A 24,771-nucleotide genomic window follows, 5' to 3' on the forward strand; every position below is an offset into this window, starting at 1 on the left:
CATTTACCAATAGCATCAAATAGAATACTTAGGAATAGACCTAACCAAGAAGCTGAAAGACAAACACTGAAAACTGTAGAACACTGACCAAAGAAATTGAAAAGATACAAATAAATGGAAAAGACATTTGTGTTCATGGACTGGAACACTTAATATTGTCAACTGTACATTTTACAGAAAGCAATCTATAGATTCAACTCAATTCTCATCAAAATAACAATGCCACTGTTTATATAAATAGAAAAAAAGGGACACCTGGGAGGCTCAGTTGGTTAACCATCTGCCTTCAGCTCAGGCCATGAAACCAGGGTCGTGGGATCAAGTCCTGAACTGGGCTTCTTGCTCAGTGGAGGGCCTGCTTCTCTCCCTCCGCCTGCCACTCCCACAGCTTGTGTTTGTGCGCTCTTTCTCTCTGACAAGTAAATAAAATCTTCAGAAAGAAAAGGGGCAGCTGGGTGGCTCAGTGGGTTAAGCCTCTGCCTTCAGCTCAGGTAATGATCTGAGGATCCTGAGATCAAGCCCCACATCAGGCTCTCTGCTCTGCAGGGAGCCTGCTTCCCCCTGCCCCTCTCTGCCTGCTTGTGATCTCTGTCTATCAAATAAATGAATAAAATCTTAAAAAAAAAAAAAAAAACGGAAAAGAGAAGAAACCAAACTGCCTTCCGTTCTTTAAAAAAAAAAAAAATTAAAGGAAAAAAAATGCTAAAATTCATATGGAACCAAAAGAGACCCCTGAATAGTCAAAGCAATAATGAGCAAGAACAAATAAGGAAATCTCACACTTTATGATTTCTGAACATATTACAAAGCTACAGTAATCAAAGCAGACATACTGGGGGCGCCTGGGTGGCTCAATGGGTTAAGCCTATGCCTTAGGTTCAGATCATGATGTCAGGGTCCTGGGATCCAGCCCCACATCGGGCTCTCTGCTCAGCAGGGAGCCTGCTTCCCCCTCTCTGCCTGCCTCTCTGCCTACTTGTGATCTCTCTCTGTCAAACAAATAAATAAAATCTTAAAAAAAAATAAAAAAGTAAACAGGCACTGACCAACAGAACAGAATACAGAGCGCAGAAATAAACCCATACATTCACAGTAAACTGATCTTCAACAATGGGGTCAAGAACATACAATGGGGAGGGGCACCTGGGTGGCTCAGTGGGTTAAGCCGCTGCCTTCAGCTCAGGTCATGATCTCAGGGTCCTGGGATCGAGTCCCGCATCAGGCTCTCTGCTCGGCGGGAAGCCTGCTTCTTTCTCTCTCTCTCTCTCTCTCTCTCTCTGCCAGCCTCTCTTCCTACCTGTGATCTCTCTCTCTCTCTCTCTCTGTCAATAAATAAATAAATAAATAATCTTTTTTTCCTTAAAAAAAAAAAAGAACATACAATGGAGAAAGGACAGTCTCTTCAACAAATGGTATGGGGAAAGTGAATTTCTACTTGCAAAAGAATGACACTGGACCCTTAATTTATACCATATACAAAAAATCTATTCAAAATGAATTAAAGCCTGCAGCTTAAGACCTAAAATTCCTAGAAGAAAATACAGGGGAAAAGCTTCTTGACATTGGCCTTGGCAATGATTTCTTAGATGTGACACCAAAGACATAGGAAATAAGGAAAAACATACAGGTTCTGCACAGTAAAGGAAATGATCACCTTAATGATAAGGCAACACACAGAATGAGAGAAAATATCTGATAAAAAGGAAATATCCAATATATATAAAGAACTCTTAACAACCGAACAGCAAAAATATCCAATTCAAAAATGGACAAGGGGTGCTTCTCTGCTCAGCAGGGAGCCTGCTTCCCTCTCTCTCTCCACCTGCCTCTCTGCCTACTTGTTATCTCTCTCTGTCAAATAAAATCTTTAAAAAAAAAAAAAGGGCAAAAGAGGGGCCCCTGGTTGGCTGTCAGTAAAGCACACACATGACTCTTGATCTAGGGGTTGTGAGTTCAAGCCCCATATTAGATAGAGAATTTACTTAAAAATAGGAAATAATAAACAGGGAACTTGGGTGGCTCAGTCAGTTAAATCAGCCTTCGGTTCAGGTCATGATCTCCCATGTCAGGCTCTCTGTTCAGCGGGAGACTGCTTCTCCCTCATACTCCTCCTCTGTGTTCTCCCACTCTCCCCCCAGACTCCTCTCTTAAATAAATAAAGTTCTAAAAAATAAAATAATAAATAAATAAATAAATGAGAGACTGGCAAAAGATATGAATAGACATTTCTCAAAAGACAACATAAAGCAGTTAACAGATATAGGAAAGGTGCTCAACCTGAGTAATCAACAGGGAAATGCGGGGGCACCTGGGTGGCTCAGTCATTAAACATCTGCGCTCAGCTCAGGTTATGATCCCAGGGTCCTGGGTTCCAGCACATCAGACTCACTGCTTCGCAGGAAACCTGCTTCTCCCTCTCCCACTCCCCCTGCTTGTGTTCCCTCTCTTGCTGTATCTCTGTCAAATATATAAGAATCTTAAAAAAAAAAAAAAAATTACCAGGGAAATGCGAATCAAAACCACAATACAGTATCACCTCACACCTATTAAGATGGCCATAAAAAAAAAAAAAAAAGATGTTATTGAAAACATGGAGGAAAAGGGAACCCTGGTACACTGTTGTTGTAATGGAAATTAGTATTATAAAAATCAGTATGGAAGTTCCTCAAAAAATTAAAACTAGGGAAAAAAATTAAAATAAGACTACCATAAGATCCAGAAATCCTACTTCTGGACATATAACCAAAAAGAATAGAAATCAGGATCTCAAAGAGGTATCTGCATCCCCATCTGCATTGTACCATTATTAACAGTAGCAACGACATGGAAACAACTTAAATATCCATCAACAGATGGATAAAGAAAAGGTGGCATATGCATACAATGAAATATTATTCAGCTTCTTTTTTTTCCCCCTTTTTAGAGTAAGCTCTAGGAGAGGCCTGGGTCTGGGCTCAGTGGGTTAAGCATCCGACTTGATTTCAGCTCAGGTCATGATCTCAGGGTCATAGGAAAGAGTCCTAAGTCGGGCTCCTCCCTACAAGGAGTCTGTCTCCCTCTCCCTCTGCTCACTTTCTCTGTCTCTCTCAAATATAATAAATCTTTAAAATAGCTAGATGAATAAATGTAAAAACTAGAAACAAACAAATGTCTATGAACTGATGACTAGATAAACAAAATGTGGCATATCTACATCATGGAATATCATTCAGCCATAAAAAAGGAATAAAGTACTGACAGATGCTATAACATGGATAAAACTTAAAAATATGATACTACCTATATAAAAGAAGCCAAGCACGGGAAGCCACATACTTTAATTCCATTTATATGAAATGTCTAGTTTTGGTATATCCATTAAGTCAAAAGAGTCCTTTTTCCACAGAAAAAGGAGAGGGTATCTGGCTGGCTCAGTCAATGGACCACGTGACTTCTGATAAACAGGGAACATTAAGTCAAAGCCCCAGACTGGGTAGAGATTACTTAAAAATACAAACAATCTTAGGGGTACCTGGGTGGCTCCAGTCATGATGCCAGGGTCCTGGGATCGAGCCCCACATTGGGCTCTCTGCTAGGCAGGGGGCCTGCTTCTCCCCTCCCCCCGGCCCTGCCTGCCTGTTTACTTGCGATCTCTGTCAAATAAATAAATAAAATCTTTTCAAAAAAATCTTAGAAAGGGAGGAGAGAAGGACAATGTGGGGGAGTAACTGTTTAATGAATAAAGAGTTTCTTTTTGTGTGATAAAAATGTTCTGCAACTGGAGTGGTAGTGGCTGCACAACATTATAAATAAAAGAAATGCCAATGAATATACTTTAAAATCATTAAAATGGTAAATTTTTTTTAAAGATTTCATTTATTTGAGATGAAGAGTGCAAATGCAAATGGAGAGGGAGAGGGAAAAGCAGACTCCCCACTGAGCGGGGAGCCTGACATGGGGCTGGATCCCAGGATACTGAAACCATGACCTGAGCCGAAGGAAGATGTTTAACCAACGGAGCCACCAAGGCCCCCCAAAATGGTTAAATTTTAAGTTATTTAAATTTTATCTCATTTTCTTAAAAAGTGTCTAGCTTCCTAAGGTAACTATTTTTAAAATGGAATACTTGGGGCACCTGGGTGGCTCAGTGGTTGAGCCGCTGCCTTCGGCTCAGGTCATGGTCTCAGGGTCCTGGGATCGAGTCCCGCATCGGGCTCTCTGCTCGGCAGGGAGCCTGCTTCCTCCTCTCTCTCTCTGCCTGCCTCTCTGCCTACTTGTGATTTCTCTCTGTCAAATAAATAAATAAAATCTTTAAAAAAAAATAAAATAAAATGGAATACTTTACATCTGGTATGATAAACTAGAACATTTTATTACTTCATGGTTTCACTTATACTGTGGTTATTTATTAGTTAACAAATATAATTCAAGTCAGGCAGAAATAAGTTCTTACTCTATATAGAAGTTAACATGTAGCTTTGAAATACAGCACAGGGGCGCCTGGGTGGCTCAGTAGGTTAAGCCACTGCCTTCGGCTCAGGTCATGATCTCAGGGTCCTGGGATCGAGTCCCGCAGCATCGGGCTCTCTGCTCAGCGGGGAGCCTGCTTCCCTCTCTCTCTCTGCCTGCCTCTCTACTTGTGATCTCTGTCTGTCAAATAAACAAATAAAATCTTAAAAAAAAAAAAAAAAGGAAAGAAATACAGCACAGATTTTCAGGTAACATTTGTCTTTCTAATCATGTATTTAGGCCAAACTGACATAGAGACATGAAAAAAGCTAATAATCAAATTTCTACCTCACTTTAATCTTCCATTTACAAGAAGACAAGAATCCACTAAAAATACATTAGTAATGAGCAGTGCCCAGTGTCTTTGTAACAAAGAAGGCAGCATAGCAGAGAGAAAATGCTATGAAGCCAGATGGCCTTAATAGGATACTAGCCCCATCACTTGGGAAACCACTCAATCTGTCTAACCTTCCATTTCCTAATGTATAAACCTAAAATAATGACTGTGCCTAGCAACTTGTGGAGTTGTCCTGAGAATTAAATGAGATAATACTTAAGTGCTTAGTAGAGAGCCTGGTTTCCAAGGGTATAGTACTCAATATATGTTATGTATTATAATTAACAATAGGAGCAAATATCCACCATATGCCATGAACTGTGTTAGGAGTTAATTTTCAAAATATTTTATGCATTAAGAAACTAAACACAGGAATCAAGTCTGGTCCCAAATGGAGTTCTGTGCAATTCCAAAGCCTACATTCTTTCTATAATCTCAAATTGCCTATGTAAGATATTAATCTTTATCACTTTGTCATTAGCTGTCAACTGAGGGAGAAGTTAATTACATTATCTCACATATACTACAGAAAAGTAGAAACATAAAATGATTAAATACAGTATTAATAAATACTGTTAGGGACGCCTGGGTGGCTCATTGGTTGGGCAGCTGCCTTCGGCTCAGGTCATGATCCCAGCAACCTGGGATCAAGTCCCACAACGGGCTCCTTGCTCAGCAGGGAGCCTGCTTCTCCCTCTGCTGCTGCCTGCCTCTCTGTCTGCCTGTGCCCACTGGCTCTCTCTCCCTCTATCTCTGACAAGTAAATAAATAAAATCTTTAAAATAAATAAATAAATGAATAAATAAATACTGTTAAAAAGGGGCACCTGGAGGGCGCCTGGGTGGCTCAGTGGGTTAAGCCGCTGCCTTCACCTCAGGTCATGATCTCAGGGTCCTGGGATCGAGTCCTGCATCAGGCTCTCTGCTCAGCAGGGAGCCTGCTTCCTCCTCTCTCTGCCTGCCTCTCTGCCTACTTGTGATCTCTCTCTCTCTGTGTGAAATAAATAAATAAATAAAACTTTTTTTTAAAAAGGGGCGGGGGGCACCTGGGTGGCTCAGTGGGTTAAAGCCTCTGCCTTTGGCTCAGGTCATGATCCCAGGATTCTGGGATCTAGCCCCGCATCACATCTGGCTCTCTGCTCAGCAGGGAGCCTGCTTCCTCCTCTCTCTCTCTCTGCCTGCCTCTCTGCCTACTTGTGATCTCTGTCAAATAAATAAATAAAATCTTTAAAAAAAAAAAAAGTAAAACCATTGTACCTATTAAAAAAAGAAAAAGAGGCTGCCTTTGGCTCAGGTCATGATCCCAAGGTTCTGGGATTGAGCGCCACATCAGGTTCCCTGCTGGGTGAGAAGCCTGCTTCTCCCTCTCCCACTCCCCCTGCTTGTGTTCCCTTTTTCACTGTGTCTCTCTCTGTCAAATAAGTAAATAAAATATTTTTTTGTTTGTTTTAAAGATTTTATCTATTTACTTGAGAGAGAGAGAGAGAGAAAGCGCACAAGCAGTGGGAATGACAGGCAGAGGTTAGGAAGAAGCAGGCTCCCCGCTGAGCAAGGAGCCCAGCACCCCAGGAGCATGACTGGAGCTGAAGGAAGCCTGCCCAACAGATGAAGCAGCCCAGGCATCCCTGTCAAATAAATAAATAAAATCTTAAAAAAAAAAAAAAAGAAAGAAAGAAAAGTAAAAGAAAAAATAATTCTCTCTCTTCCTCTGCCCCTCACATACCAATAAATTAAAAAATGGTTAGGATGCTAAGTGTTATGCTATGTGCATTTAACCACAAGAAAACAAAAACAAAACTAAAGAATCTCACTGAAACCAGCACATGGATAGAATGGTGACTGGACTACAAATATAGTACTCTTTTAGTAAGGAGTGTGGCAATATCTTTTAAAATTATATGTGTATTTAACTTTGGCCCACAAGTCCAATTCTTTTTCTTTTTTTAATTTTTATTTATTTATTTGACAGAGAGAGATCACAAGTAGGCAGAGATGCAGGCAGAGAGAGAGAGAGGAGGAAGCAGGCTCCCTGCTGAGCAGAGAGCCCGATGCGGGACTTGATCCCAGAACCCTGAGATCACGACCTGAGCCAAAGGCAGCGGCTTAACCCACTGAGCCACCCAGGCGCCCCCCCCCTTTTTTTCCTTAAATTTCACAAGTCCAATTCTTGAGTAGACATTTATTCTATAGCTGTCTCGCTTATTTGCATAGTTGTTTACTTAAGCAAAAAAATATATGAATTGAAAAATGCCCATATTCAGGGGTGCCTGGGTGGCACAGCTGGCTGGGCACTGACTCTTGGTTTCAGCTCAGGTCATGATCTCAGGGTTGCAGGATCAAGCTCCATGTAGGGCTCTGAGCTCACCAGTTTCCTTGTTCCTCTCCCTCTCCCTCCCCCTCTGCCCCTCCCTACACTCCTGTTGTTTCACTCTAAAATAAGTAAAATCTTAAAAGAAAAAAAAAAAGCATGGGGTGCCTGGGTGGCTCAGTGGGTTAAAGCCTCTGCCTTGGGCTCGGGTCATGATCCCAGGGTCCTGGGATCGAGCCCCGCATCTGGCTCTCTGCTCAGCAGGGAGCCTGCTTCCTCCTCTCTCTCTCTCTGTTGCTGCCTGCCTCTCTGCCTACTTGTGATTCAATCTGTCAAATAAATAAAATCTTAAAAAAAAAAAAGCGAATGCCCATATTCATACAATAGCATAGAATCCAGGTGTAAAAAATAATGAGAGAACTAGGGCTCTTGGGTGGCTCAGTCAGTTGAGCATCTGCCTTCAGCTCAGGTCATAATCCCGGAGTCCTAGGATCAAGCCCTGCATCAGACTCCTTGCGTAGTAGAGAGCCTGTTTCTCCCTCTCCTCCCCGCTTGTGCTCTTTCTCCCTGTGTCTCTCTCATAAATACAATCTTAGAAAAAAGAATGAGAGAACTATGTCATAAAATGGGAAGATTTTTGAGGCACCTGGCTGGCTTTTGATCTCAGGGTTGTAAGTATGAGCCCAACTCTGCATATAGAGATTACTTACTTAAAAATAATTTTTTAAGAACGTACCTAGTTATCTGAAAGAGAGAGAGAGCGCAAGTGCAAAAGAGCACAAGCAGGGGGAGTAGTAGGAACGGGAGAAGCAGGCTGCAAGGGCTCCATCCCAGTACCCTGGGATCATGACCTAAGCCAAAGGCAGACGCTTAATCAACTGAGCCACCCAAGCTCAGTTGATTTAAAAATAAAATCTTGAAAAAATAAATAAAGTGGAAAGATTTCAACAATTATTTAAGTGAAAAAGGTTAAATGTACATAACCTGATACCCCTATCATAAAAAAAAGGGGGAAGGTGCCCCAGGAATTGAAGGTGCTAAATGAGCAGACAAAACAAGGTACAAGGGTACTTCGCCGGTTACCATTTTATATTATGCTTTTGAGCTACATATCTATTCAAAAATTCAATTCAGTTTAAAAGTAAAAAGTAGGGGCGCCTGGGTGGCTCAGTGGGTTAGGCTACTGCCTTCGGCTCAGGTCATGATCTCAGGGTCCTGGGATCGAGTCCCGCATCGGGCTCTCTGCTCGGCAGAGAGTCTGCTTCCTCCTCTCTCTCTCTCTCTGCCTGCCTCTCTGCCTACTTGTGATCTCTGTCTGTCAAATAAAATAAATAAAATCTTTAAAAATAAATAAATAAATAAATAAATGTAAAAAGTAGTTAATCACTGTCAATTTTGTATACTTAAGAGCTTTTCCTTTAAAACTATTCATTTCTTGGGGCACCTGGGTGGCTCAGTGGGTTAAAGCTTCTGCCTTCGGCTCAGGTCGTGATCCCAGGGTCCTGGGATCGAGCCCCACATCGGGCTCTCTGCTCTGCAGGGAGCCTGCTTCCTCCTCTCTCTCTGCCTGCCTCTCTGCCTACCTGTGATCTCTGTCTGTTAAATAAATAAAATCTTTAAAAAATAAATATATATTTAAAAAAATTAAAAAATACTATTCATTTCTTGTTGGGTAGGTGTGGTCACCAGCCCCCTACATGGTACCCGATGAATCCCACATTTGGTATTCACATTCAACCCATGGTATTTCCCTCCCACATTATATCCCTTCAAATCTTCCTGCTTGGTCTCTCTTGGATCACTCACCCTGGAGGAAGCCAATAAGTAATTGTGAGCACTCCTATGAAGAGCCCCACCTTGCAAGGAACTGGGGCCTACTACAGTCAGCCAGCAGCCATAGGAGCCATCTTGGACAGGGACAGCCTTCAGATGACTGTATCCCAGGCTGACATCTTACCTACCTGTCAGACTCTCATGAGAGACTCTTGAGCCAGAACCACCCAACTAAGCCACTCCAAGATTCCCTAACCCTCTGTGATATAAATGTTTATTGTTTTAGGCTGTTAAATCTGAAGGTAATTTGTTAGATAAAATAGATAACTAATATAGAGGGAAACATTCCCTCCACAGCGCTAAGAATTCATGTTTTCAAGGGACACCTGAGTAGCTCACTCAGTTAAGCCTCTGCCTTCGGCTTAGGTCATGATCCTGTGGTCCTGAGACTGAGCCCCATCTCAGGCTCTGCAATCAGCAGGGAGTCTGTTTCTCCCCCACCCTCTCTTTACTCAAATAGATAAAATCTTAGAAAACAAAACAGAACAAAGCAAAACAGAACAAAGCAAAACAAAACAAAACAAAACCCTGGGGCACCTGGGTGGCTCAGACTATTGAGCACCTGCCTTCAGCCCAGTCATCATCTCAGGGTCCAGAGATGGAGCCCCAAATCGGGCTCCATGCTCAGTGGCAAATCTGCTTCTCCCTCTCCCTACCCCTCACACTCTCTCTCTGTCTCATAAAAAAAACAAGTAAAATACTTTTTTAAATACATATATACATACATACTATTAAAATAGTTCAATCCTTTTGGAAAACCATACAGAAGATACATCAAGACAAAAAATCTAATACAGATAATTCCACTATCGGCATTTTATCCTCAGGAAATAATTCCACAAACATTATTAGGAAATTATTACTGGAAAGTAATTCCACACATATTACCTATCAAGACTTTACTTAAAATTCTAACATCTACTTCACCAAAGAACTGATCGCAGTGGCTTTATTACCAGCACTATAATACTTCTGCCTAAAGCTCTACTATGTGGGGGAAAAAAAAAAAATCATTTTAAGGGACACCTGGATGGCTCAGTTGGTTGGGCGACTGCCTTTGGCTCAGTCATGATCCTGGAGTCCCAGGATCTAGTCCCACGTCAGGCTCCCTGCTCCGGAGCTGGGGTGTCTGCTTCTCCCTCTGACCCTTTTCCCTCTAGTGCTCCCTTTCATTCTCTCTCAAATAAATAATATCTAAAAAAATAGAAAAGCACTTTATTTTTTTTTAAGATTTTATTTATTTATTTGACAGAGAGAAATCACAAGTAGATGGAGAGGCAGGCAGAGAGAGAGAGAGGGAAGCAGGCTCCCTGCTGAGCAGAGAGCCCGATGCGGGACTCGATCCCAGGACCCTGAGATCACGACCAGAGCCGAAGGCAGCGGCTCAACCCACTGAGCCACCCAGGCGCCCCTAGAAAAGCACTTTAAATGTAGAATTTTATTACCTCTCAACAACTACTCTGTAATTCTTTACAGGTGACAGCATGGGTAGAGTGCTTATTCCTTGATATAATTATAAAAACAAATTCAACTGAACCAAAGGCAATGTTAGAGAAATACTTTTGGAGGTAAAATTCCAATGACAATTAGCATGGCACTATTGTCTATTACTTTTACTGAGTACAAAGATTAACTTGTACATCACCTACTTGCACTAGGGATCCCCAACAGCTCCAATTACACCATGAGGAGAAATTAAGAGATGACAAGGGTAACATACCTTCATAATTTACAAAGAAAGACTACCTTCAGACTCTTCCTGGTATATAAGGGAATATCATATAACCAGTAATTATTTTTAATTTACTATAATGTGTAAATACAATTGTTCATACTCTAAAATGGATTTTACCCTTCCAGCAATCTTTACCAGAGTATTATGGTATTTTATATAGCATTACTGGAGATGTGAAAAGCTTTAGAAACCTTAATAAAGTAATTTTACCTAATAAAAGCAACCCTAAAATCTGTTTCAATTTATAAAAGGGAAACCACAAGTATGTATGGATTTGCTCATTCTCTATCTAAAAGTGGAAGCAATGCTTAAAAATTATGGTTTGTATATAACCATTACAAAGAATGTAGATCATCTAGCAAGAACTCTCAAAACACAACAGCAAAAAAAAAAAAAAAAATCAAACAATCCAATTAGAAAATGGGCAAAAGAGATGAACATATTTCACCAGAGGATATACAGATGGCAAATAAGCATACAAAAAGATGTTCAACATCATTAGCTACCAGGAAAATGCCAATTAAAACCATAATGAGATATCATTACGTAACTATCAAAATGGCTGAACTAAAAATAGTGACAATACAAATGCAAATCAAAACCACAATTAGACATCATCTCACACCTGTCAGAATGCCTAAAACCAAAAACACAAGAAACAAGTGTTGGCAAAGATGTGGAGAAAAAGGAACCCTCATGCACTGCTGGTGGAATGCAAACTGGTACAGCCACTGTGAAAAACAGTATGGAGGTTCTTCAAAGAAATTAAAAATAGAATTACCAGATGACCCAGTGCTTCCACTACTGGGTATTTACCTAAAGAATATGAAAACACAATTCAAAAAGCTATATGCACCCCTATGCTTACTGCAACATTATTTGCAAATAGCCATGATATGGAAGCAACCCAAATGTCCATTGACAGATGAATGGATAAAAAAGGTGTGGTATAGATATATACAATGGAATATCAGTCATAAAAAAAGAATGAGATTTGCCTTTTGCAACATGGATGGATCTGGAGGGTATAATGCTAAGTGAAATAAGTCAAAGACAAATACCCCCAAGATTTCTAATCATTTTTTTTAAGAGAGAGCACACCCATGCATGCCAACAGGGAGTGGTGAGAAGCAGACAGAGAGAGGGAGAGAATCTTAAGCAGGCTCCATTCCCAATGTTGGGCTTGATCTCACAACCCTGAGATGACCTAAGCCAGTATCAAGACTCAGATGCTTAACTTCCTGAGCAACCCAGGCATCCCAGGAATTTAAGAAACAGCATAACAAAAGAAAAAAAGAGATAAAAAACTAGACTCTTAAATAGAACTGATGGTTACCAGAAGGAATATGGGGAGGGGGGGTGGATTAAAAAGATGGATTAAAAATGGATTGAGAAGATTAAGAGTACACTTATAATGAGCAGTAAACTGAGCACCTGGGTGGCTCAGTTAATCATCAGAATCTTGATTTCAGCTCAGATCATGATCTCATGGTGGTTGGATTGAGCTTGCCTAGGGCCCTGCACTCAGTATGGAATCTGCTTGAGATTCTCTGTCCTTCTCCTTCTGACCCTCCCCTCTTCCCCGGCTCTTGTACATTCGACCTCTCTTGAAATAAGCAGAATCTTTAATTTAAAAAAAAAGAACTGCTGAATCATTATACTGTACCCCTGAAACTAATACAACACTTGTGTATTAATTACACTAGAAAGGAATGAATGAATGAGAAAAAGAAAAAAGGGGCGCCTGGCTGGCTCAGCTGATAGAATGGGTGACTCCTTGATCTCTGTGGTTCTAAGTTCAAGCCCCATGGGGAATGTAAAAATTACTTAAAAATAAAAATTGTAAAAAACAAAAAGAAGGGCGCCTGGGTGGCTCAGTGGGTTAAGCCTCTGCCTGGGTCCTGGGATTGAGTCCCACATTGGGCTCTGCTCAGCAGGAAGCCTGCTTCCCCTCTCTCTGCCTGCCTCTCTGCCTACTTGTAATCTCTCTCTGTCAAATAAATAAATAAAATCTTAAAAAAAAAAAAAAAAGAAAAGAAAGAAAGAAGAAGAAGAGGGGTGCCTGGGTGGCTCAGTTTTGAGCGTGTGCTTTGGCTCAGGTGATGACACCAGCATCCTGGGATGGAGCCCAGCATAGGCTTCCTGCTCGGTGGGAGGCCTGCTTCTCCCTCCCCAACTCCCGCTTCTTATATTCCCTCTCTCGCTGTGTCTGTCAAATAAATAAAAATCTTTAAAAAAAAAAAAAAAAAAAAGAAGGGGTGCATGGGTGGCTCAGTCACTAAGCATCTACTTTTGGCTCAGATCATAATCCCAGGGTCCTGGGACCATGCCCTGCATCAGACTCCCTGCTCAACCAGAAGCCTGCTTCTCCTTCTCCCACTCCCCCTGCTTGGTTCTCTATCTCACTGTGTCTCTCTCTCTGCCAAATAAAGAAAAAAAAAAATCTTAAAAAGAAAAAAATAATAATAATGACAACACCAAATGGTAACAATGATGCAAAGAACTGCCATCACTCAAACAGTGCTGCTGAGAATGTAAATGATACAGTCACTCTAGATATCAACTTGACAGCTTCTTATAAAACTAAACATGTCACTACCATACAATTCAACAATTATAACTCTGGGGCATAAATTTATCCCAGAAAAGTGAAAACTTATGTTTAGACAAAACCTGTCATATACAAATGTTCATAGCACTTTTACTTCTAAAAGCCAAAAGCTGGAATAAGGCCAGATGTCCTTTAACAGGTCCATGGTTAAACTGTGGTATATCTAGGATCTGTGGACTCCTACTAAGGAATAAAAAGGAATAAAATATTGATACACTTAAACTAATGAACCTCCAGGGACTTATATGTATAAGAGAAAAAACCCAATCCCAAAAAATATATACTGTATGAACCATTTATGTAACATTTTTGAAATAAAAAAATCTTACAAAGGGCAGATTTAGTAGTTAGCAAAGGCTGAAAAAGGAGCTTCAAGAAAGGAGATGGTGGGGCGCCTGGGTGGCTCAGTGGGTTAAAGCCTCTGCCTTCGGCTCAGGTCATGATCCCAGGGTCCTGGGATCGAGCCCCGCATCGGGCTGTCTGCTCCACAGAGAGCCTGCTTCCTCCTCTATCTCTCTCTCTCTGCCTGCCTCTCTGCCTACTTGTGATCTCTGTCAAATAAATAAATAAAATCTTAAAAAAAAAAAGAAAAGAAAAGAAAAGAGATGGTTATGATACAAAAGGGCCAGAGGAGAGATCCTGTGGTGTTAAAACTATTCAGTATCTTGACTGTGGTGGTACATATATGAACCTATACAGGTGAGAAAAATGTAAGAAACTTAACATATATATATTGTATATATTATGCATTACATATAATGAGGACAGGTATAACTGGAGACATCTGGTACAGGTCTTTTTAGAAAAATGGAACTTCCTTTTGGGGGAGGAAAAAAAAAAACAATAACATGAAAAACAAAAACTGGGACACCTGAACATGATTGGTGGATTACAACACCAATATCCTCATTATAATATTAAATATCTTCACAAAACATTAACATTGCAAAACCAGGCGAAATATATGAGATCACTTTGTATTAATTTCTTAAAATTGTAAACCTACATTTATCTCAGTAAAAATTTCAATAATAGAGGCGCCTGGGTGGCTCAGTGGGTTGGGCCTCTGTCTTTAGCTCAGATCATGATCTTAGGGTCCTGGGATTGAGCCTGCTTCCCCCCTCCCCCACCTGCTGCTCTGCCTACTTGTCATCTCTCTCTCTCTCTCTCTGTCAAATAAATAAATAAAATCTTTAAAAAAAAAAAAATACCTTGGGGCGCCTGGATGGCTCAGTGGGTTAAGCCTCTCTGCCTTCAGCTCAGGTCATGATCTCAGGGTACTGGGATCGAGCCCAGCATCGGGCTCTCTGCTCAACAGGGAGCCTGCTTCCCTTCCTCTCTCTCTGCCTGCCTCTCTGCCTAATTGTGATCTCTGTCTGTCAGATAAATAAATATAATCTTAAAAAAAAAAAAAAATACCCTTAACATATTAACAACGGTATTGAGTAATACATATTCAGGCCACTTACATTACCAAAGTATCTTTAAAAGGTACATATATAAAGAAAATTCTAATAGGACATCGAGTACAAATGAGGAATATGAGGGGTGATACAAAGAGACTTTTACATTCCATTTTTACGTTTAACTTTTTTTACCATGCTATCTTATTACCTTTCTTTTCCTTTTTTTTTTTTAACCCGTAAAGATTTTATTTATCTGCTTGACAGAGAAAGAGGGAGAGAGAGAGATCACAAGCAGGTATGCAGAGTAAGAGGAGGAAGCAGGCTTCCCACTAAGCAGATAGCCCAATTGGGGGCTCCATCCCAGGATCCTGAGATCATGACCTGAGCCCAAGGCAGAGGCCCAACCTACTGAGTCATCCAGTCGCCACCCTTTTTTTAAAGCAGGCTCCACACCCTGTGTGAAGCCCAACATAGGGCTTGAACTCAAGACCCTGAGATCAAAACCTGAACTGAGATCCACACCCTGTGTGAAGCCCAACATAGGGCTTGAACTCAAGACCCTGAGATCAAAACCTGAACTGAGATCAAGAGTCAGACGTTTAATCGACTAAGCCCCCGACATTCCCCTATTTATTACTTTTCTAACTAAACACTAAACTTCAAAAGGCTACACTTGAGATATTAAAAAAGTTAAAGAAACAATCATTCAATGAAAATCAAACCTACCACCACAAAAGAGATGGGATCTTCTTTTCAATGGATTCCCGTGAAAACCAGAGGATAGAGATTCAAGATTTATATACACAGCAATGACAAAGGACAACCAGCAAAAATGCAATAACGTAATGAAGTTATAACACTTAATAGATGGAGTATGGAAAGATCCTGATCCTACTGCACATTAAATTCTGCTTGCCAAGCAAAAATGAGTAAAATTCTGATTATTAAACAGAAACAGATTAATGTCCTTAATTTAGCAAGTTAAAGCAGAAGTATTTGGAAGAACAGAGAAGAAAGCAAAAATGCAGAGATATATTTCTCAAAATTTATCACTAACTCTTCCAAATGTTTTTAGTTCTTGGTATATAATAATAAAGGCATCATTTACTGAGCACCTACTTCAGAACCAATACCATCAAGCTGCTTCACATAAATTACTTTGTTGCACACTCTCAAACAACCCTGTAAGTAAGGGACTAGCCCCAATTTAGAGATTAGCAACTGCGCCTCAGAGACTAACGGGACTTCTCCAACTAAACAGGAAGCACAATACACACTCAGGTATCTGTTCAACAAAACCAATATGATTTAACAACCACAATTAGAAGACTCTAAGAATGGTGAGAAAAATGAATGATATTAGAGAGATACCAGATATTAGGGAGCTCAAATTCAAAGGCCTTTGAAATTGAGTGCATGAGGAGATAAAAAACAACAACAAAACAAAAATAAACCAACTCTTAAATTCTGAAATTTGGTACAGAGTCCACTTATCACCTTCCTACTAAAATTTACTCCCCTCCCAACTTGTACCACTGTACAATCCACTCTTTCTTTAATTGAGTCACTACAAAGAAAGCACCATGTTACATGTTAACATGCAAAGATATCAGACCAGGAAGATAAAGGCAGGAGCCATGGGTAAGTGTAAAGCAAACCACCATTAATAGTGCAGACTGGCTAAACCCAGGACACCCTGAGTATAGCATATGAGATTTCACAAAGTCAGGAAAGGGTCCGTGGGCCTAATTATATGTTAGGCAAATCGGGGAAAAAAGTGAGGTATTCGTTGAAGGTAAAACTTTAACCAGGGACCTAGGATTTCTTATCTTCAAAGTCAAAGGTAATTTTGGGTAAGAGAGACTGGAAAGAAAAACTATATACGAAGATGGGTGGTAAAGCCTCATAGTATAATGGAAATGAAGAAAGGAAAAAATGGAGAATTTGTATAAATTAGAAATCCCATAATAGGGCACCTGGAAGGCTTAGTCAGAAGAGCGAGCAACTCTTGATCTTGCAGTCGGGAGTTCAAGCCCCACGTTGGGTGTAGAGACCACTTAAATCTAAAATTAATTGTAAAAAAGTAATGCAGGGGGGCTCAGTGGGTTAAGCCGCTGCCTTCGGCTCAGGTCATGATCTCAGAGTCCTGGGATCGAGCCCCACATCGGGCTCTCTGCTCAGCAGAGAACCTGCTTCCTCCTCTCTCTCTGCCTGCCTCTGCCTGCTTGTGATCCCCGTCTGTCAAATAAATAAATAAAATCTTAAAAAAAAAAAAAAAAAGTAATGCCTGGGTACCTCAGTCAGTCAACCACCTGACTTCCACTCAGGTTATGATCTCAGAGTTCTGAGATCAAGCCCCAGGTCAGGCTCACTGTTCAGCAGTCTGCCTGCCTGTCCCTCTTCCTTTGACCCTTCCCTGACTCACGTGAGCATGTACACACTGGCAAGCATACTCTCTCTCTCTCAAATAAATATATATTTTAAAAAGATTAAAAAAAAAAAAACTTTAGGGGCACCTGGGTGGCTAAGTGGGTTAAAGCCTCTGCCTTCAGCTCAGGTCATGATCCCGGGGTCCTGGGATGGGGTCCTGGGATGGAGCCCCGCATCAGGCTCTCTGCTCAGCAGGGAGCCTGCTTCCGCACCCCCTCTCTGCCTGCCTCTCTGCCTACTTGTGATCTCTGTCAAATAAATAAATTAATTAAAAAAAAAAAAAGAAACTTTAAAAAAAAGTTCACTTTGGGGCTCCTGGGTGGCTCAGTGGGTTAAGCCTCTGCCTTCGGCTCAGGTCATGATCTCAGGGTCCTGCCAGCGAGCCCCGCCTCAGGCTCTCTGCTCATCAGGGAGCCTGCTTCCCTCTCTCTCTGCCTGCTTGTGATCTCTCTGTCAAATAAATAAATAAAATATTTAAAAAAAAAAGTTCACTTTAAGGATGGCATACAAGACCTATCTTTATACTCTGTCTCCTGACAAACTCACTCCTCCAGATTCCTATCAAAGAATTTCTTGGCATTTGTATATATTATTCCTTCTTACTTACCATCATGTCTCTACTCAATTACATATAACCCCTCTGTGAAGTTCTTCCTGATTACTCCAGACATGCCACACTGCTGTATCACTAACACCAATTAGACCACTTAGTGTTCTGTATTGTCACTGTTCACATTTGTCTTCCTTAAACAGTAAAGTTCCCTAAAAACACAGACTACGGGGATGCCTGGGTGGCTCAGTGGGTTAAGCCTCTGCCTTCGGCTGGGGTTGTGGTTTCAGGGTCCTGGGATCAAGTCCTGCATTGGGCTCTCTACTCGGCAGGGAGCCTTCTTCCCCCCCCTCTCTCTGCCTGCCTCTCTGCCTACTTGTGATTTCTCTCTCTGTAAAATAAATAAATTAAGATCTTTAAAAAAAAAAAAAAGACTATGTCTTCCCTTTTTTTTTTTTTTTTTTTAATACTAGCAGCCCCTGACATAGAGGAAGCACTCAAATGTGGTTTGATCACATAAATGAGTAAGGTACTCCAAAGTTCCACCCTTGAAATGAACAGGAAGATGATGCCATCATTAACACAGAAGAAAATGCATGTCTGGCAATGTAAGGGACAGGTTTGAACAGGAGTATGACACAGGTGAAAGAGAAGGTGGGTTATAGTGACTAGAATTTCTTGGTCTGAAGCTCAGAAGTCAGGTCAAGAGCATTTTCACACAGCAGAGTAGCAGTAAAGTGAATACATGTAAGTGTAAGAGACTAGAAAATGAAAGAGGAGGAAAAGAGAGAAAGCAGTCAAAGGATAGTTTAACGGAGTGGTAGTCAAATGCTGCCAAATCTAATATAGCACTGAAGTGTCATCTGTGACTTATAGAAGAACAGATACAGCAGACAGGATATATAAAAAAGCCAATTCACAGAGCATTAAGGAGAGGTAAACAAAGTTGATAACTCTTTAAAGAAATTCACCACAAAGGGGAAAGATCATTGGAGGGATTATAGGATACACACATTTTTACTTTAGAACAGAAGAGGTCCTCCCATTTTTAGGCAGAAAAAGTGATACATTAGGTAGGGGCGCCTGGGTGGCTCAGTAGTTAAGGGTCTGCCTTAGGCTCAGGTCACAATCCCTGGGTCCTGGGATCAAGCCCCCCATCGAGCCCCACACTGGGCTCCCTGCTCAGCGAGAACTCTGTTTCTCCCTCTCACTCCCCCTGCTATGTTCCCTCTCTCACTATATAGCTCTCTCTGTCAAACGAATAAATAAAATCTTTTAAAAAGAGAGAGAGAGGGGCGCCTGGGTGGCTCAGTGGGTTAAAGCCTCTTCCTTCGGCTCGGGTCGTGGTCCCAGGGTCCTGGGATCGAGCCCCGCGTCGGGCTCTCTGCTCAGCGGGGAGCCTGCTTCCCTTCCTCTCTCTCTGCCTGCCTCTCTGCCTACTTGTGATCTGTCTGTCAAATAAATAAATAAAATCTTTTAAAAAATAAATAAATAAATAAATAATAAAATAAAAAGAGAGAGAATAAAGACTCCAGAGGAAAAGAGAAAAGAATAATGAGTAACATAGGGTTCTCCAGCAAGGCGGGACTCAGTAGAACCTGAGAGGCATGGAGATAGGATCTATTTTCTTCTGAGACAGGAAAGGAAAAAGTAGAGAACTGCTGCGATGATGAGAGCAGAGGAAGAAAGTCCCTAAGGAATCATTGTCTCAGGCACCAACAAAAGCCTTACATATTATCTGCACTCACCTCTCCTTCTTTCCTCAAATGCAGACTCCAATTCTGCCTCCAATCCAGGCCACCCAAAAGGACTGCTCATTTCCCTCCTCTGAAATAATCTTTTGGACTATCCCCCGCCTGCATCCTAACGCTGCTTCTACTCTTCCCCAGCCTGTTTTCCAAACACAAACTTCATCATATCACTTCTCAGCTAAAATCCCTTGCTGGCTCCCAATCCTATCACTTTAACAGTAAATGTCACAGTCCAGATTTCTAGGCCCTTACCTGACTGCATCCATGCTACCTACCCAACCCCAACAAATATCCCTTGAAAATACTATATTCATTTAACTCTCCACATCCAAAATACATTTCTAAACCTAACCAAACCCAACCAAGACCAATTTAAGTTCCACTTCTTCCCTGAAGCCTTGACTACTCTAGGTTTCACTCATCTTTCCACTCAACTCTTTAACCACAACATATAAGTCAGTACAGTGGGTGATTTTTGAGTACTATATGAATCCCTAAGATTGTAAGTAGGGGATTGTCACAACACCAAAATACCTCTTTTTATGTGTTTTTAAAGGATTTCATTTATTTATATGAGAGAAAGACAGACATATTGAGAGAGAGCAGGAGTGGGGAAGAGAGGAAGAAGAAGCAGGCTTCCCGCTGACCAGGAAACCTGACATGAGGCTCCATCCCAGTACCCTAGGATTATGACCTGAGCCGAAAGCAGACACTTAACCAACTGAGGCAGGTACCCACAAAATATCTTTTTTTATTTTTTTAAAGATTTTATTATTTGACAGAGAGACACAGTGAGAGAGGGAACACAAGTTGGGGGAGTGGGAGAGAGAGAAGCAGCAGGAAGCCCAAAGAGGAGATCAAATCCAGAACCTGGAATCATGACCTGAGCCGAAGGCAGATGCTTAATGACCGAGCCACTCAGATACCCCCAAAATATCTATTTTTAAATGGTAAAAAGTCTCCACTCAGGGGTACCGGGATGGCCCAGTCAGTTACATATCCCACTCTTGGTATCAGCTCAGGTCATGATTTCAGGGTCATGAGATCCAGCCACAAATCAGGCTCCTCTAAGCACAGAGTGTAGTCTACTTGAGATTCTCTCTCTCTCCCCTTCACTGTCCCTCTCCCCACCTGCACGAGCAGGTGTGTGCTCGCTGTCTAATAAATAAATAAACCTTTTTTAATCTCCAGGGGAGTCTGGGTGGCTCAGTCGTTGAGTATCTGCCCTCAGCTCAGGTCAGGTCATGATCTCAGGGTCCCGGGATCGAGCCCCGCTGCATGCTCTTTCCCTCTGCCCCCTGACTGTGCCCTCCCTCACTCTCTCAAATAAATAAATAAAATGTTTTAAAAGATAAAAAACAGGGACACCTGGTGGCTCAGTCATTGAGTGTCTGCCTTCAGCTCAGGTCATGATCCCAGGGTCCTGGGATCGAGTCCTATACTGGGCTCCCTGCTCAGTGGGAAGCCTGCTTCTCCCTCTCCCACCCCACTGCTTGTGTTCCCTATCTCACTGTATCTCTCTGTCAAATAAATTACAAAATCCTTAAATAAATAAAGTCTCCATTCAAATATCTATGGACAACATAGTGTCTATCTCCACCTAATGAAAAACCTAATATTATACTACCAGTTACAATTAAAACTGCAAAGAAATCTGGTGAAAAGATGCTGTTTTTTTCTTAAGATTAAGGCACCCCAAGATGCTGTGTTTCTTAAAGTCAATGTAAATAAAGAAAAAAAACCATTCTGATTACAGGCAAGGAAAGGATAATCCAGGTCAACCACTAAATAAATGACAACTGACAGTAATAGGACAGGAGCTTCAAAGAGTGACATGATAAACATCAAAGGATTAAGAAGTATAAGTGAACAGCAACAGAGGGAAGATAAAACAAGATTGATAAAATATCAGTTATTTTTTAAACTGGGTGTGTACATGGGAATTTCTACCATTCTCTCTTCTTTGGTACATGCTTGAATTTTCCAGAGCCTACATTTCTAAAAGAGAACCTTACTAAAACTGATTAAGTCCTTAACTATTTTACAAAAATATACCCTCTTTATGATCATGATGAGAGTAAAACAAAATAAAGAATCTCATCTTCCGGGGCGCCTGGGTGGCTCAGTCAGTTAAGCCGCTGCCTTCAGCTCAGGTCATGATCCCAGTGTCCTGGGATCGAGTCCCGCATCGGGCTCTCTGCTCAGCCAGAAGCCTGCTTCTTCCCCCCTCTCTCTCTCTGCCTTCCTCTCTGCCTACTTGTAATCTGTGTGTCTGTCAAATAAATAAATAAAATCTTTAAAAAAAAGAATATCATCTCCCTATTGTACAATTTCACTGGACAATATTTCTTTTAATCTATTTGATTCTTGTCTTATTATAATAAACAGCTGCCATCAAAACCAAAGTTTTATTTTAATTTTTTTTTTAATTTATTTATTTGACAGACTGAGATCACAAGTAAGCAGAGAGGCAGTCAGAGAGAGGAGCAGAGCAGAGAGCCCAATGTGGGGCTCGATCCCAGGATGCTTTGGCCCATGACCTGAGCCAAAGGCAGAAGCTTTAACCCACTGAGCCACCCAGGCACCCCAAAACCAAAGTTTTGATAGAGGTCTAAAAAATTTATTTTCAGCACACCAGGGTGGCTCAGTTAAGCAGCTGCCTTCGTCTCAGGTCATGATTCTGGGGTCCTAGGATCAAGACCCACATCAGGCTCCCTGCTCAGTGGAGAGCCTGCTTCTCCCTCTCCTTCTGCCTGCCGCTCTGCATTTTCTCATTATGACATGTTTGTCCCCATTTTAAGTGGATTCGTTTTTAGGATATTCTTTAAATAGAGTGTAATATATACATCAGACGAGCCTGAGCTAACTACATCCTAAGAGTTTTGACTATCCCTATATTCATGGATACCACCATAGTATAAAATCTCTATAAAATATCTAAGGTAAGAGTAGAAAACAAACAACTGCTACAAATCAGCCTAGTGAGTAAACCAGGCCCAGCAGAGTGTCAGAGACGATCAGAAGCCACTACAGAAAAACCAAGAGTACTGAGATAATTCTGATTTCAAGGGTTTTAGTCTTGTCTCTAATAATCTCAAGTGCCTTGAAGGAAGACCTATGTCATTTGTGACATCCCTTTTTACAAGACTATGAAGACCCAGTGAGACAACATAAACCAAAGCACTTAATAAGCTGTAAGTTATTGCCTGTTTAAACTTGCAGCTCTGGGACCAATTTTCCTTCAATATTTGATCAAGCACCTACATATTATGAAGCACTGTACACCCAATCAAATACAAAAGCATCCAGTCAGGACGATTAACTATGACAATCGTTTCACATCACTATAATGAGACAAAGTAACTCAAAAGCACGTAAGAGGGGAGCCTGGGTGGCTCAGGTGGTTGTGTCTGCCTTCCAGTCAGGTCATGATCCTGGAGTCCTGGCATAGAGATCCAAGTCAGGGTCCCTGCTCAGCAGGTAGTCTACATCTCCCTCTGCCCCTCCCTCCTACTCCTGCTCTCTTTTCTCTCTCAAATAAATAAAATCTTCAAAAAAAAAAAAAAGCACATAAGGAGAAACTGATGAGGCTGCTTACTTATGACAGGACACAAACTGTCTGCTTATAGCTAGATATACCAAACAAGAGACAATATAATCTTGAATCATGTGTCTTTCTTTAATTCAAGACAGGGAGTATATAAACCTAGTAACTATTCTTACTGTTCCGTAAGAGAATCATTCTATCATAATATCAGACAGAACAAAAGGACAAATAGCATTTGCTAATGATTTTCTAAAATTTCCAGCCCTGAGGAGCCTGGGTGGCTCAGTCAGTTGAGTGACTCTCTTGATTTCAGCTCAGCTCATGATCTCAGGTCCTGAGATCAAACCCTGCATTGGGCTCCGTGCTCAGTGATGGGTCTGCTTAGGATTTCTCTCCCTCTTCCTCTGCCTCTCTGCTGATGGATCAGAATCCAGCTTACTTATGCTCACTTATGCGCTCTCTCTCAAAAAAACAAATAAAAAAGAAAAAAAACAATATGGGGCACCTGGGTGGCTCAGGGGGTTAAAGCCTCTGCCTTCAGTTCAGGTCATGGTCCTAGGACCGAGTCCCACACCAGGCTCTCTGCTCAGCAGGGAGCCTGCTTCCTCCTCTCTCTTTCTGCCTGCCTCTTTGCCTACTTGTGATCTCTGTCAAATAAATAAATAAAATATCAAAAAAATACAATAAATCTTTTTAAAATAAATAAAAATAAAATTTCTAGCCCTGAGCATAAATCTATACCTGCTGTATCAATGTAGCAACTGTGAATGGTCTGTATGTATTAAGTGTGTGAACATACAGAATTATTTTTAATTACACCTTTCCCAAGCTATTTTGTTCAGCTGAATCTGCATTCTCATATTGATTTGACTTTTTCAAATCTTCAGTTAAAAAATATCAAAGGCAAAAATCAAAGCTACAGATTGCATCCACAACCTTAAACCAAAGGCCTAAAATAAATAGGTTACTTGCCTCTTCAAGCCCATAGTCTTTAAGCAATTTAGACTGCCAGGAAAAAAAAAAATTCTACTTATATAAGTTTTCTAACTCCCAGTTTAGATACCTAACGTATTGTCTATAGGCTCCAATATTTTCAACTGTTTATAAATGAGCCAATACTCCAGACATCTCTTTGATGAGAAACAACAGACATATATTTCTATATAAATGCTTCTAGGGAATTATTTATTTCTACTGTCAGATCTAGGGTTTTATGTAAATACAAAGGCAAAACTATACACATAAAATAATTTCAACGTGAACCCAAGGAAAAGGGTTTGTCTAAACTGCCAATAGGTTGCCAATACAGCCTATCAACCCTAAAAAATACCTAGGACAATACAGACTCAAGATAACTACCAAAACAAAACAAAAAACAAAACAAAAAAGATAACTACCAAAACAAATTTTTAAAATCTGCAACTGCCAAGAAACCAAGAAGTACGAAAGCATATTTCATAAATGAAACAACAAACAAAAGTGACACACCCACATTCTCATGACTTTAAAGAACATCAAGGCTATCAAGGCTCTATGATAAAGTGAATGTTTAATGTACCCAAAACAACCACCCCATAAATTTTTTTCTGATTAAATCTTTAAAGATTCAGAGTCATCAGGAGGTGGGGAGATCCTCTGTGGTGACATTACAGATGACCTAACAATTCATCTGAGAAGAAAACAAAATTAGAATCAAGTATTTAAAGCTGAGGGCTATCTTTTAATAACTAAGAAGTTTGATTTTAAGATTTTGAAACTCAGGGCGCCTGGGTGGCT

General features: G+C 40.9%; 1 protein-coding gene across 8 annotated transcripts in view; it reads right to left on the reverse strand.

Moving 5' to 3' along the window:
* NSD1 (nuclear receptor binding SET domain protein 1) overlaps nucleotides 1-24,771 on the reverse strand; it is a 146,768-nt gene that overhangs the window by 118,039 nt on the left and 3,958 nt on the right. The window lies entirely within an intron of this gene.

This window comes from Mustela putorius, unplaced genomic scaffold, assembly GCF_011764305.1.
Source record: "Mustela putorius furo isolate JIRA1106 unplaced genomic scaffold, ASM1176430v1.1 tig00000145_pilon_pilon_pilon, whole genome shotgun sequence".
Classification (NCBI taxonomy): Eukaryota; Metazoa; Chordata; class Mammalia; order Carnivora; family Mustelidae; genus Mustela; species Mustela putorius.